This window comes from Abramis brama (genome assembly GCF_963993115.1).
Source record: "Abramis brama genome assembly, chromosome: 7".
NCBI classification, from domain to species: domain Eukaryota; kingdom Metazoa; phylum Chordata; class Actinopteri; order Cypriniformes; family Leuciscidae; genus Abramis; species Abramis brama.
Window position 1 is genome coordinate 36,623,014 of NC_139969.1, and position 16,608 is coordinate 36,639,621.

The window sequence follows — 16,608 nt, forward strand, 5'->3', positions numbered from 1 at the left end:
GCGTTCAACTTGTAAAGACGATCTTTATGACATGACTTGAATGCACCAATAGCTCTAGCTTAATTAGGGACAATCCATACAAACACTCTTTGCTAAAATACATTACAGACTGTCACAGTAAGAAGTTATTCGTCCTGTATCAACGCTAAAGGCCTAACCACTGCAGTCAACACCTTGGAGTATCCATGCTGTTAAATAAAAGTCTGTAGACAAGGTTTAGGGTTAGGGTTAACCTTAACCCTTAATTTCTAACCCAGACCCGGTTTCACAGAGTTTAGATTAAGCCAGGATTAGGCCTTAGTGCATTTAATTAGCTTTTAAAAATGTGCCTTAGAAAAAAGAAAAAGAAACATTACTGGTGTGCATCTTGAGACAAAATAATGGCACCGACATATTTTAAGATATGTCAGTGCAAGTTGCTTTCAGGTAAAACAGCTCAAACGTGCATTTTAGTCTGGGACTACAGGCTTAAACCTTGCCTGTGAAACCCGGGGTATATGTTGCAACTTGTATAGAATTATGCCAATGTTACCAAAGTGTTGTGTTGGACAGAGGATTAACCCTAAACCAACAGGTTGTGTAACAGTGCCACACAGGGTGAAAAGCAAGTTGACATTATTAGGCATAAGAGTGTTTCTAAAGGAAAGGTCAATATTTTGTTAAAGTGCAAAAGGATCATTATGGGTCACATGAATGTATCTCTAATGTTACCATGATACCAATCCATTAGTTTTTCATGTAGGTAGGTATACAGAATTGTATATGAATAGCCTATACATATGCAATGTTTGCTCTGTTTAATATATAATATGTTTGCTCTTTTAAACTGCTGTTTGGCAGAGCAGTGGTAAATATATGTTGTTATACATGGTATATATTATTTGTGTAATTTATTATTATTATTTATATGTTATTGTAAGTTTATTTATTTTTTATCATGCACTGCAATGAAGACACCATTTAACCAATTGATTAAATATAACAGCCAGCTTACAAATACAACTAAATAAATAGCCGTGCACATTTTTTTCATATTCTTTCTTTTAAAACATGTAATCTTTTCCTGTAATTGCAATGTTACCACATTATTGGCTGTCTCTTCGAGTTGTTTTGAGCATGATTGGTTATTCAGACTGTCATCCAGGAATCTGGCCAATGGCAGCTATGCGCGCCTTTTACTGGTCAAGTTTGAAGTTTGAATATTCGTCTGTTAGAGTGAGAGTGTGTGTGTGTGTGTGTGTGCGCGCTGCTGCTGCTCGGGAGGATCTTCAGTACTAGCCTCCTTCGGTTCTGTGGCTTTTACATTGTTTAAAACATGGATTATTTTGCATCGTACTGTTACATTTTTATTTTGAGCGAGTTGCGGGATGTAAATGGACAACGAATTTTAACAACGTAGCCTACGTGTAACGGACATATTGCAATCTGCGGAAGGTAAATAACTTTATTTTATATAAAAATACATTCTGCTACATCAAAATATAGTGTGTTAAATTGAGAAGCTAATTTTAAATGCGACTAGAGCAATATCGATATTATGTCAATGTTTCAGGCTGCATGTGTAACGTTAGGCTAAATATTGTCAGCTAAGTTAGTTTTTGATAAAAATAAATAAAAATAAACCTCAGCATAGTCTGAGCTTTACAATGAGTGAACTGAGAACATTGTGTCTTTATACAGAGAGGAACTCGACCCACACTATGAAAACTAGGCTTTTGAATGATCGCGGGATATCGGCCTAACGTTACCGTCAAAATGATGAGTCATCTATGGCAAGCCGTTTTAGCTTTTATTCATTTCCAGGATATGAATCCTTGATATCAACAATTCAATTTTCACTAGTTAAAATAATAATTCTTGATATCAGGAATAATGTTTCTACTAGTAACAATGGCAATTTTTGATATCAGGAATTACATTTCAACTAGTAAAAATGTTCATTCTTGATATCAACAACTGAATTGTAACTAGTAAAAACTATAATTCTTGATATTAACAATTGAATTTCAACTAGTAAAAACTATAATTCTTGATATTAACAATTTTTTATCCTGGGAATGGCAATAGGCAAGCCGTTTTGACTTTTAATCAATCACAGGATATGAATTCTTGATATCAACAACTACATTTTCACTAGTTAAAATGATAGTTATTGATATCAGGAATTATATTTCTGCTAGTAACAATGGCAATTTTTGATATCAGGAATTACATTTCCACTAGTAACAATGCTAATTCTTGATATCAGCATTTACATTTTCACTAGTTAAAATGATAATTCTTGATATCAACAATTGAATTTTAACTAGTAAAAACTATCATTCTTGATATCAAGAATTATATTTTCACTAGTGAAATGTCACCATAGGCTGCCATTCAAAATCAATTGTTGATATCAAGAATTGATTTCTTACTTGTTAAAATTCCAGTTTCACATATCAGAAATACAATTCTTACTAGTAAAAACCTTTATTTTTGATATCAAGAATTCAATTGTCACTAGTTGAAATGTCTATTCTTGATATCAACAATTGAATTGCTACTAGTAACAATGTTCATTTTTGATATCAATAATTCCATTTTCACTAGTGACAATGTTAATTTCTGATATCATGAATGTGATTGTTACTAGTAAGAAAGCCATTTTAGATATCTGAAATAATATTGACATCAGAAATACATTTTCAGATATCAAAAATGAAAATTTTTACTAGTAGCAATTAAATTGTTGATATCAAGAATAGACATTTCATCTAGTGACAATTGAATTATTGATATCAGTAATTGCCATTTTTACTAGTAACAATGTAATTCTTGATATCACCAATTATATTTCTACTAGTAAGAAATCAATTCTTGATATCAACAATTGATTTTGAATGGCAGCCTATGGTGACATTTCACTAGTGAAAATACAATTGTTGATATCAACAATTAAATTGTTGATATCAACAATTACATTTTTGATATCAACAATTACATTTTTGATATCAACAATTACATTTTTGATATCAAGAATTGAATTGTTGATATCAAGAATTGAATTGTTGATATCAAGAATTTAATTGTTGAAATCAAGAATTGAATTGTTGATATCAACAATTCATATCCTACATGTGTTTTAAATGTTAAAAGGGCGACAAAACTATTACAGATATCAAAAATGTATTTCTTACTAGTTAAAATTCTGAATACACATATCAGAAATACAATTCTTACTAGTAAAAACCTTTATTTTTGATATCAAGAATGCAGTTGTCACTAGTTGAAATGTCTATTCTTGATATCAACAGTTGAATTGCTACTAGTAACAATGTTCATTTTTTATATCAATAATTCCATTTTCACTAGTGACAATGTTAATTTCTGATATCATGAATGTGATTGTTACTAGTAAGAAAGCCATTATAGATATCTGAAATAATATTGATATCAGAAATACATTTTCAGATATCAAAAATGAAATTTTTTACTAGTAGCAATTCAATTGTTGATATCAATAATATATATTTCAACTAGTGACAATTGAATTATTGATATCAGTAATTCACATTTTTACTAGTAACAATATAATTATTGATATCAAAAATGATATTTCTACTAGTAAGAAATCAATTCTTGATATCAACAATTGATTTTGAATGGCAGCCTATGGTGACATTTCACTAGTGAAAATATAATTACAGATATCAAGAATTCAATTGTTGATATCAAGAATTACATTTTTGATATCAAGAATTAAATTGTTGATATCAAGAATTCAATTGTTGATATCAAAAATTAAATTGTTGATATCAACAATTACATTTTTGATATCAAAAAATGTAATTGTTGATATCAAAAATGTAATTCTTGATATCAACAATTCATATCCCGGAAATGAATAAAAGTTAAAACGGCTTGCCATAGTCATCATCATAATATGTTTTTGAGCTGGTGAGTAAAAATTTGCAAGCTTTTTATGTCTCTTTTAGTAAGTAAATACAAATAGCTAATAATATTGCTGTATGTGTGTGTTTCCCATTATCCAGGAATTTTGGGAATAAATTATCCAGCCACATGATCTTCAGTTGCGGTGAGTATTGTCATAGTAAAATACACGTGAAATAGAGGCAGAACATGTAAACTCTGCTCAAAGGCACACTGGTCCAAACCCTCCAGTCAAAATTGTACCTGTCTTCTTGATATGAGTTTTTATGGGCCTAGCTGACCCAAACATAAATGTCCTTTCAAAATGAAATTATTTTCAAACCTGTATGACTTCTGTGAAACACAAGAATGTTGGGAATAAAACAACATTGGAACCCATTTTATGGAAACAAATGTTCCCAATGTTTCATGATAACAAAAGAAGAACATTCTACTTGCAACATTTTGAGCATATTTTGGGAATGTTGCTAAAGTTAAAGTTGTACAATGATCTCAATATAACATTGTCCCAATGTTTCATGATAACAAAAGAAGAACATTCTCTCTGTCACGTTAGGGAAATGTTTTGAGGATATCATTGAGAGATGAGATGTTGAATGTTCTTCATAAAACGTTCTTCTAATGTGACAAGTTAACACAATTAGAACATTTTACTTGCAACATTTTGAAAAAATAAAATAAAATAAACCTCAGCATAGGAGCTTTACAATGAGGGAACTGAGAACATTGTGTCTTTATACATAACATAAATGTCCTTTCAAAATGAAATTATTTTCAAACCTGTATGACTTACTTCTCTGAAACACAAGAATGTTGGGAATTAAACAACATTGGAACCCATTTTATGAAAAAAAAAAAAAAAAACAGTGAAGTCATTTCTCAAGATATCTTAATTAAGGTTATACAAAATAAATTCATACAGTTTTGGAACAACATGGAGTACCGGTAAATAACGATAGAGAGTCTATTTTTTGGATGAGCTGTTCTTTTTAGGACATGTTCCCAGGGTCCTTTGCTAAATTAACCATGGTTTTTATTATAGTAAAGTGTAGAAACAATATTTTTATGGTGGATTGATTACAATAATTTATTACCATTTAGTTAGTGTAGCAAAACCATGGTTAATGTTAGTAAGGGTTCTCCAGATTTATATAGCCTAACACTTAAGGAAAACATAAAAAATGGTCCTATGTCACCCAGATCAATAGTCTGTTAACACACATTAACACACTTTTTACATTTTCTTAAGATCAAGCATTGGACCAATGTTTACGGAGCAGAACAGGCACCAACAGAGAAACAAGTCCATCACTAGTAAGTATCCACTGCATTTTATAAAACCGTAGTCAATTTTAAACGCACAATGCACTCCAAAATAAAAATGATCTATTTTTTTCTCCCTCGTGCCTGATTTATATCTGTCCCAGATTTATATCTGACTTTCTTTCCACAGAGATTTTTAGAAAAATGATCATTAAAGAGAATCATATAAAGAGAAATGTGGGAGGAGCTTGAATTTATTGCCTAGCCCTGTTTGTTTGAACCGCGAGAGCCGTCAAAGCTTATGCTACTCCTATGTCATGCACCGACAAGAGGCTTTTATAGTCTACACGTCGGACGCAAGCAACTTGCAGTTTTGCCCCCACCAACAACGCATAGTATTGCATACAACGGTGCGTCGCGTATCAAAAACTGGGACGACACATTTTTCTACTCATAGACGCATATGGCGGCCGAAGTGTAGTGATGCGTAGCCTTGCAGGCGCATATGCGTATCGATGCGTTGACTAACTCTTTGGGCGTAATTTGACTTGCATATGGCTGTCTGCTGGAAGCTAGTTATTTAAGTCGATAAAATTATAAATATGGTAGGGCTGGGGGAATTAACACGTTAATCTTCGCGATTAATTTGAGATGCTTAACGAGTTTATAAAAAAAATGCAATTAACGCAGCACTTTTTTTGCCTCATTTTAATGACTTCCTGTTGCGGAAAAGGCTGCAAAATATGCCGTCCCGCCCCTCCGTGTTCGGCGATCAGGTTTTATTCTCGCGCAGCTTTCATGACCGGGTCTTTTCCGCTCCGCGCTCTCCATTCCGTGTGTGTGTGTCGGCGCACTGACACACACACACAACACTGAGCAAACATTGAGCTCTTTGCTCAATGTTCTGCTCCGTGTTTGCGCTGCGCGTTCTGCTCTGTCGTTAACGGCCCAAACGCTCCAATCATGTACCGATCATGCACTGGAAAAGCAAAGTCAAATAACGTGAAATTTCTCAGTAGTAGACTTCTGTGAAATAGCCCTACTGAGCTGGTATAGTCATGCTGACAACAATGGTAAAATTACCTGCTCTGATCACATGCTCTTGTAATAATAGCTTTGTAGGACTATGTTTTATTTTGATAATTAGAAAAAAAAAATTATAATAATAAATTGTTAAATTTATTATGTTGATTGATTATTGAAAATAATAATATATTGATATATTGATGTTTAATATTATTTTAATACAGGGCTATTTTCTGTTCCTTTTTTTCCTTTTTGTTGTTTAATTAGGTTATTCTAAGTTTAAATATTGATGATTACAAGCTTGGGGGAAATGCAATTAATTGCATTTAATTACAGCAAATTGTGTAAATAATCAGTTACTTTTTTTAATCGATTCCCAGCCCTAAAATATAAAATATGGATATGTTTCTTACACAAACGCATCACTTCGCTTCACCTTTCGCCTTTATTAACCTGCCAGAGCCGTGTGGAGTACTTTTATCATGGATGGATGCATTTTTATGGACTTGTCAAAAAAATCCCACAGGGAGCTACAGAATAAGAAATCTTTGAAGTCCACTTTTTTACTGTCTGTTTCCATCAGTAAAATTACAGTTTTTTTTTTTCTCTCAGAATTGTGAGGCAAGAACACACAATTGCAAGAAAATATCAGAATTGTGAGCTGTCTTTTTTACTCCCCTCAGAATTCACCCTTCGAGGGAGTTTGATTGACAGGTATTTTTTACATTTTTATTTTACCAAAAATATTTTTTTCTAAAAAAATTACACAAATTAAACGTTGAGACTTTGTTTCAACTTTCATATCAAAAGTAACCTGCTCTGTCTTGTCTCTGCGTTTAAACGTTTCAGCGTTTTTTCTGTGATCCGCAATGTATTTTTCATTGCGTGACAATATGATGTGTGGCGTGAGAGCGCCATGGCTTGTTGGACATAGCAACAGTAACTAAAGGGGGCGGGTCTTTGCAAATTGCATTAACCATGGCTGCCTGTTAATTATCACTGGACTACTTCGCTCTCGCATCTCCCAAAAGTAAATTTTTTTTTGTTTTCTTGATTCCATTTGAATGGTTTAATTAAATTGCTATAACCAATTATTTAAAATGTAATGATTTAAGCAAAACGTTCTTCAAAGGTTAAACCAAACTTTTATTTGACGGATTGCCGTGTAGACCTTTGAGTTTCTCTGTGTTTTATGATATGATGATAGTTTTTCTCAAATGAAGCTAAAATGCTGCTGAAGTGACTCTCAGAGCAGCTGTATTGATGAAGTGCATTAATGTTCTCATATAGAAACGACAGCAAAAAAAAAATAAGCCAGAATTGCTTTTTTTTCTCAGGTTTTACTAATTTATCCTGTGATTCTGACTTTCAAACGGCCAATTGCGAGTTTATATCTCGCACTTCTGAGAAAAAAAAGTTTGAATTGTGATTCGCAATTACCTTTTTTAAAAATTGTATTCCATGGCGGAAACAAGCTTTCATATGCACAGACAGTAGCTCACATTTAACATGCAGATTGTGCGCACACAGAAACCTACTGGAGCACAAAAAGTTAGTGTCAACACTGTCCTGTGATTTCTCAATAAGAAACAGAAGTTATAGCATATTTTTCTTTCTGCTTTTGAAGTAACTAAAACTTACAGCTTAGCTAATAGCAAAGAGACGATTCACAGGTATGATTAAATCACACTAGAAATTGTTCTATCTCAAATGCAGTACTACTTTATCTGTATCTGATTTAAAACAAGCAGAAATCTGTAAGAAATGTAACAATCCATAGACAATATAACTGATGAAAATGAGCTGTTACATCAGAGCAAAAGCATCGTGGGCAGTGCTGTGACATGCTGCAGCTGTGCTCAAGGCTACCTGAGTTCGAGGTTCACACTTCTCAAGCCAAGTTTGTAGTTTGTTAAAATAATTTAGCCTCTAGTTGTGTTATTAAAGGGATACTCCACTTTTTTTGGAAATAGGCTCATTTTACAACTCCCCCAGAGTTAAACAGTTGAGTTTTACCGTTTTCGAATCCATTCAGCCGAGTTTCTGATATTTGGAAGAATATCAGTAACCAGACAGTTTCTGGTCTCATTGACTTCCATAGTAGGAAAAAATATATACTATGGAAGTCAATGAGACCAGAAACTGTCTGGTTACTGACATTCTTCTAAATATCAGAAACTCGGCTGAATGGATTAGAAAACGGTAAAACTCAACTGTTTAACTCTGGGGGAGTTATAAAATGAGCCTATTTCCAAAAAAAGTGGAGTATCCCTTTAACATGTATATAATGGATTAAGTATATGTTTTAAATTACAGAAACAAAATAGATACTCATAAGGTATCATATTTATACTTTTAAATAAACTAATCTAATTAATTTCTGATTAATAATTAGGCTGGCTAATTTTGAAAGTTTTCAAAGTCAATATTGCTTGTGATCTTAATATGTAATATGTATTTGTATTATTTTTGTTTACACTGTTGCATGATCTTCTTTTATAGGCTATGAGGAAAAACTCTACCATGCACACAGAGAATGGAGCTCAATTCTGCTAACTGGGATAGCAGCTGAAAAAGAAGAAGAGAAGAACAGTAGAACACCTATTAATGCAGATGACTTTATTCTTTTTCTGCAAGAACCAAGACAACCAAAGACTGATGATGAGCGCTCTGAGCAAACAGCAGTCAAGACGTGTGATTGCACATTGGACTTTACTGAGTTCTTCATTTAATGTTGGGCATCTACTGTACGCAGAACTTCTAATAATTTATGTGAATGCCATTCATAAACCTGTTAGATTTTTGTTTTATTTTAGAGATTAATAAAATTGTATGTTTTAACAATGTTATAGCTAAGCATTTTTTATGTTTAAGAGAACATTTTGGGAACAAAAATAAAACTTCCCACTAAAAAATTTATAAGAATGTTAAGTAGTATTTTTAAGAGTATTTTTAGAGAATGTTATCCTAACTTTTAGAAGAACGTTCTAAGAATAAAAATAAAACTTCCTGCTAAAAACTTTATAAGAATAAAGGGATAATGTTCTAAAAATGTTATGATTAAACATTTATAGAAGGTCATCATCACAAAACATTTTTAGAGTGTTCTTAGAGAATGTTATCCTACCTTTTAGGAGAAATAATGTTCTAACAATATTATTATTAAACATTTTTATAATGTTGTAAAAAAAAATGTTATCTGAACTTTTAAAAGAACATTCTGGGAACAAAAATAAAAACACCCCCTGAAAACTTTCTAAGAACGTTAGAGAATAATGTTGTAAGAATGGTACACCTAAACATTTTAATAATGTTTTTAAATAATGTTATCCGAACATTTAAAAGAACATTCTGGGAACAAAAATAAAACTATCCGCTTACAACATTATAAGAACGTTAGAGAATAATGTTATAAGAATGTTATTACTAAACATTTTAATAATGTTTTTAGAAAATGTTCTCTAAACATTTAAAAAAACATTCTGGGAACAAAAATAAAACTACCCGCTGAAAACGTTCTATGAACATTAGAGAATAATGTTATAAGAACGTTATTACTAAACATTTTAATAATGTTTTTAAAAAAATGTTATCCGAACATTTATAAGAACATTCTGGGAACAAAAATAAAACTACACGCTAAAAACATTATAAGAACGTCAGAGAATAATGTTATAAAAATGTTACTACTAAACATTTTAATAATGTTTTTAGAAAATGTTCTCTAAACATTTAAAAAAACATTCTGGGAACACAAATAAAACTACCCGCTGAAAACGTTCTGAGAAAATTAGAGAATAATGTTAAAAGAATGTTACTACTAAACATTTTAATAATGTTTTTAAAGAATGTTCTCCAAACTTTTAAAAGAACATTCTGGGAACAAAATTAAAACTAGCCGCTGAAAACTTTCTAAGAACGTTAGAGAATAATGTTAAAAGAATGTTACTACTAAACATTTTAATAATGTTTTTAAAGAATGTTCTCCAAACTTTTAAAAGAACATTCTGGGAACAAAACTAAAACTAGCCGCTGAAAACATTTATAGAACAATACATGCTAATGTTCTTAGAACATTTTTAGAACAAAAAATTTCTAGCTGGGTTACTATAACTCACATGAGCATACGCATAGAAGGGGGATTGCTATTCTTGTCGCTAATAAATTTAAATTTGATATATAAGGAAATAAAAGAAAAGGAGTGGAGATATCTCATCGTTAAGGGTAAAATTGAAGAAGATATAGTAACATTAGTAAATGTGTATGCATCATCCGATACTAGTAAACTGTTCTTCAAAACATTAATGGATGTAATTGTACTGGAGGCAAAGGGTATCTGTATATGTGGTGGAGATTTTAATGTGGTATTAAACCAACATTTAGACACAACTAACAACAAAAGAAATAAAAGCAAAATATCAAAATTGATTAACACAGCCTGGGATGATATAGGATACTGCGATGTCTGGAGACATATTAATCCGTCTCTCAAAAACTACACTCACTACTCAGCTCCTCACCGTTCTTACTCTAGAATTGATTATTTTTTTATGCCAAAAAGTGACTGTTATAGGGTGAGAGATTGTAGCATTGGAGTAACTGATGTCTCTGACCACAGTGCTCTGTACCTGACAGTTCAAATAGAAGGAAGGAAGAGAAGGACAGGTTGGAGGTTGAATGTGGGTTTGTTAAATAACAAAGCAGTTGCAGATCAGATTGAATTGAATATCAAAGAATGTATGATGATAAACGATAATGGAGAGGTAGACCCGTCTATATTGTGGGATTCATTGAAGGCTGTGATGCGTGGGAATTTGATTGCACTATCAGCACAAAATAAAAAAAAGAGAATTAAGGAGTATAATACCCTGACATCAGATTTATCAAATGTGGAGCAACAACACAAAATCAACAGGGACCCAGAACTACTAACGCGTATGCAGCAATTAAGGAAACAGATTAACAACCTGTTAGAACAAGATGTCGAGAGGAAGGCTCGATTCTATAAGCAGACATACTACGAATCCGGCCCTAAAGCAGCCAAATTACTTGCCCGACGCCTACGTAAACAGCAAGTTGATAGTATCATTCATAGGATACGATACCCACAAACAAATAGTTTGATTCATCATCCACAGAAAATAGAGGCCATTTTTCTAAATTACTACAAACAACTGTATACGGACACCTCTGATTCTAAAATGGAAGCGACAATAAATTTTCTTAATGAACTGGATTTACCAAGTATAGGCAAAATACAAAACGATTTCATTACAGCAGATTTCACACTAGAAGAAATAAATAAAGTGATTGGGAGTTTAAAAACATCTAAAACACCAGGTACTAGTGACGGCTTTCCTGCAGAGTGGTATAAAACCTTTAAAGAACAACTAGCCCCACTCCTGTTAAAAACATTTAACTGGATTAAAAAAGAATGTAAACTTCCACCTTCATGGAATGAGGCAATTATCTCAGTACTTCCAAAGGAGGGTAAGGACAGGGAATTTAGTTGCAATTATAGACATATTTCAATTCTTAATGTGGATTATAAGATGTATACAGCAATTATAGCAAAAAGACTAGAGACTATCCTTCCTGAATTAATAGACGAGGACCAGACTGGATTTATAAAAAGCCGCCAAACACATGATAATATTAGGAGGACTCTACATTTGATAGATAAAATAGAAAGGGAAAATAAGACGGCAGTATTACTAAGCCTTGATGCCGAAAAGGCCTTTGATCGGGTCAATTGGGAATTTCTTTATCAAACTTTGGACAGATTCGGCTTCAATAAACATTTTGTAAATATAATTAGATCTCTTTACCAACAACCAACAGCCAAAATAAAAATTAATGGGTCATTATCTCCATCGTTTAATTTACAAAGAGGAACTAGACAGGGTTGTTGCCTCAGTCCCACATTATTTGCTGTTTATATTGAACCCCTGGCCCAGGCAATCCGTCAACATGAACAAATACAAGGCATTACAATAGGACATAAAGATCATTTAATTAGTTTATTTGCGGATGACGTATTGATCCATTTAACAGATCCTGAGGCTTCCCTTCCTGTACTGATGGAAATCCTTGATGAATTTAATTTCTTTGCTGGTTACAAACTAAATATCGCGAAGACACAACTTTTGTCATTTAATAACAAACCGTCTGAGGAAATCAGACAAAGACATAATTTAAGATGGGACCTGGAAGAAATAAAATATTTAGGGGTGATTATTACAAAAAATCTGAGCAGCTTGTATGGCGCTAACTATAATGTGATTAATCAGAGTATTAAAAGCGATATGGAAAGGTGGTCTACCTATCCATTAGATTTTGCCAGTAAGATTAACGTCATCAAAACAAACATATTACCTAGATTGCTATACCTATTTCAAGCTTTGCCAGCAGATATACCTAAACACCAGTTTACAATCTGGGATAAACTTATTTCCAGGTTTATTTGGGATGGAAAGAAGCCCAGAATAAGATACACAACACTCCAATTAGCCAAGCATAAAGGAGGAATGGCCCTGCCGAATCTCAAAGATTACTTTTATGCAGCTCAGTTCCGTCCACTTTTTCTTTGGTGTAACAACAACTATTTTGCTAGATGGAAGGAAATTGAGACATATATGGTGGGTTATCAGATTCAGTCAGTTCTTGGAGAAAAAGAAATCCCTTCAGTAGTCAAAAGTCAATTGGATTCAATAACCTCTGGGGCAGTGGAATTTTGGTTTGAATTTGCTAGACAATTTAAATTAAGCAAAGATCAAAAAGTACTTCGATGGATAGCCTTTGATACTCAATTTAAACCAGGTGAAAGAGATGCCACATTTAAGCAATGGGTAACAAAAGGCATTAGAGCAATATGTACAATAATGGAAAACGAGGAATTACTGACTTTCCAAACACTCAAAGAAAAATTTTCTCTTACTAATCGGGACTTATTTAGGTATATACAATTCAGAGATTACTTTAACAGAGAAATAAAAATGGAAATTTCACACAAAATTAATCCAGTTGTGAAGATTATGATGAATGCATACAAATCAAATAGTAAAAGTGCAAAAATAATCTCCATGTTTTACGTAAGTATTATGGAAAGTAAGGGCAACTCAACATTATACCTTAAATCAAGGTGGGGAAAAGAATTAAATGTAGAAATTCTACCAGGTGTTTGGTTTGATATGTGTGAAATTCAACATTCCTCCACAAGCTCGCAACAAATGAGGGTATTCAATTGGAAGAATTTGGTCCGATTCTTTATTACACCTAAAATCAGCAGTAAAGCTTCTTCTACACCCCAACAATGTTGGAGACGATGTGGCTGCTTAGAAGCACACCATACTCACATTTTTTGGAGCTGTGAAAAACTGAATCCATTTTGGGAAGATGTGCATCTAACCTTAACAAAGGTGCTTGGATATGAGATTCCACTGTCATGCATTGTCTTGTACTTGGGTCATATTTCACTGGTTACACTTCAGGAGGATCGATACCTGGTAAAAACACTCCTTACAGCAGCAAGGAAAACCATAACCAGAAGCTGGTATAAGCCTGATTCACCTAAAACACAACAATGGCTTGATGTAATTCAGGAAATAAGGGCGTTGGAACATAGGACTGGTGTGTTACGATTGAAGGTGGACTTGTATGCCAAAAGATGGCAAAAATGGAAAATATACTTTGACAAATCATAAGGTCACTGGCTCTCAGACTGTACTCACCAAAGTTTTGGACATAAATGTCAACTGTGCTCTTATATACCCAATTGTCTTCCCTTTCTGTATGCACCATGTTTTTACTTTTTCTACAGTATTCTCAACACAGGCTCTGTTTTTTTTTTTTGCTTTGTTTTGTTTTGTTTTAGTTATTTGCCTGTTATTGAAATGGCTTATCATGTCTGACTCAAATTAGCCTTTTCTTCTATTTGGAAAGTTGTATTTGATTGTAAACAGTTGTGACATACTAAAAATACAATAAAAATTAAAGTGAAAAAAAATAAAATATATATATATATATATATGTTAATCACAATTAAAAAACACAATTAGAACATCAAGATCATTTCATTATTTCTTACCAACCCTGGTGTATCCAAGGATTGGGGAAAGTAATCCATGATGTGTGAAGATTTGTCAGCCCGTGTAACGCTTCACAACTAAATTAACCCTACAATGGATAATCGCAAGATCATTAGTGTTCTTAACCAAGTCAAAGCAAAAATAAATATGGATGACCTCTTGCAGTTCAGCTTGCATCATGGGGCTAAACGGCTGACTATGATGGCCAGATATATCTCTAGGGATCAGCTGGAAGCTATTTATAAGGTAACATTATTACTACACATTTTTATTAGTAAACATTGCCAGCAAGAGTCGCTCGCTTAGATTGTACCATTATTTTTAGATGGAGCCAAAGAGTATTTCGAGGATAAAATACAAAACAAAACTATATGTGTCGTAACTATATGTGAATGTGTCGTACGCACATTCATGAGATGGATGTTGCGTGATGTGTCGTTTTTGAATAAAAAAACAATCTAATTGCCATTCACTTGCATTACACGGACTCACAGAGTTGGACTTTTTTCCCTAAAAATCTGGGATGACATTGAGGGTGAGTAAATGACGAGATAATTTTTATTTTGGGGTGGACTATCCCTTTAATTACCAGGGTATAAATATTTTGGACAGGATATTTTAAGTTCAGATATTGTTTTGTAGAATATAACTGTATACAATCCCTCTGATTTTTGTTTTAAATTGTAAACCTACTGCAGATTTTACAAGGGATATATATTATGCCCTCAACTGTATCAATAATTTTTACATATTGTTAGATACATCACATATATTTTAATAGAACAACTGTCTGTTTTTGTATGTGTGGTAATTGGAGATTTTTCACTTGTTTAGAGTTGAAACAGAAAAGTGAAGTACTGGAAAGCCTTCAAGAAGTGGAGTTGGAGGTAAAGAATGCATAACTGAGAAGTTTGATGAACAATGTCGTAAGCTGAACATTGTTGTTAACCAGATTAAGGCCAGTGCTGTACAAGTGTTCGAAAAAATTGATGTTCTAGATGCAGTCAGTCAGAAAGTCACTGATTTATCTGACTCATTTCAGATCATTTCCTCTCTGAGAGAAGCATGGCATGCAGAATGTGTACCAACATTCCTAATACTATCATTGTAGTTGCTGCATGCTGTGGCCAAGTGGCCGGGTGTGGGAGTGTGTTCAGACTCTCCCATGACAATTTTCAATGACAACGATGCCTGCCTTTTGTGTAAGACAGCAGAGTTCTCCAGCAAACTTGAGAGAAGGTGCTGGGAAAATTGAGATAATCATCTTCAAAACTGAAGATCAAACAATGTAGTTCCTTATGTAACTGCGGCGTTACCCAAAGGTCACACTTGATCCCGACTATGCCACTGGGGTTTTATACCCACGGAAATAACTTAACAGCAACACAAGTTCAAATAGCCAGTACTTGATAGAAGAACAAAGACGTGACCTTCAAGCTCAATACTTTTATTAACAATGAGTCATGAAAACTCAATCAACTTTAATTTGTGCATATTATAAAAGGAGGAATCACAATTTAAGAAATATAGACTTTAGGTCAAATATTAAAATCACAACCCACCATTCTTATTGTTATGTCTGCATCAAGACCCCCGCTGGACCCACTGGCCAGGACTGCATCCATAGAAAACTTTATTCAGATTCAGGCAGTATGCGATGGGAAGGGCCGGTTCCTTCATGTATTTGTGGGATATCCTGGTTCTGTCCACGACACTAGAGTCCTGAGAAACAGCAAGATCTATAAATAGGCATTGTATCCTCCACAAGGATACTTTCTTCTGGGGGATGGAGGCTACCCCTGCATCATCCATCATGTGGCCATCATTACTCCGTACCGGGAGCCAGTCCAAGGAGAGTGCAGGTCCGCTTCAGTCACCACCACGCCAAGGCTCGCTCCATAATTGAGCGGGTTTTTGGTATGATGAAAACACGCTAGTGCCTGCTTTTCAAGTCACTTGAGGTGGACCATACCTTTGCCCCAACAGTTATCGTGGCATGTGCAGTTCTGCATAACATTTGCCTGACAACAGGAGACATAATTGAAGCCCCTGAAGTTGTGGATGATGTCGGTTTACCTCCACCCTGTCCAGTGAGAGGGGTCTGTGGTGGGAATGCCTGGCCTGATAGACTGGCAGCAAAACTCCCAAATCTTCAGGTGTATCCGGTGGAGTTAAATGAGCATGATTATTTGTAGATGCATAAAGATAAATGTTGCTCCACACAATGTTTATGTTCAGATTGTTTTCAGATCTTTGTGAATGATCTCATTAATTTCATTAATTTGTGAATGGCGTGAAAACG

General features: G+C 33.7%; 1 long non-coding RNA gene across 4 annotated transcripts; it reads left to right on the top strand.

The window, feature by feature from the left end:
- Positions 1-209: 209 nt before the first annotated feature.
- LOC311086887 lies at positions 210-9,068 on the top strand. Of its 4 annotated transcripts, none has more exons than XR_014607136.1 (5): positions 210-1,434; positions 4,032-4,075; positions 5,180-5,244; positions 6,832-6,933; positions 8,722-9,068. It is a non-coding gene; the product is annotated as an uncharacterized lncRNA (long non-coding RNA). The 4 variants fall into 4 exon arrangements; XR_014607139.1 differs by lacking the exon at positions 210-1,434 and adding an exon at positions 3,909-3,936; XR_014607137.1 differs by lacking the exon at positions 6,832-6,933 and having other exon boundaries at positions 219-1,434.
- Positions 9,069-16,608: the final 7,540 nt, after the last annotated feature.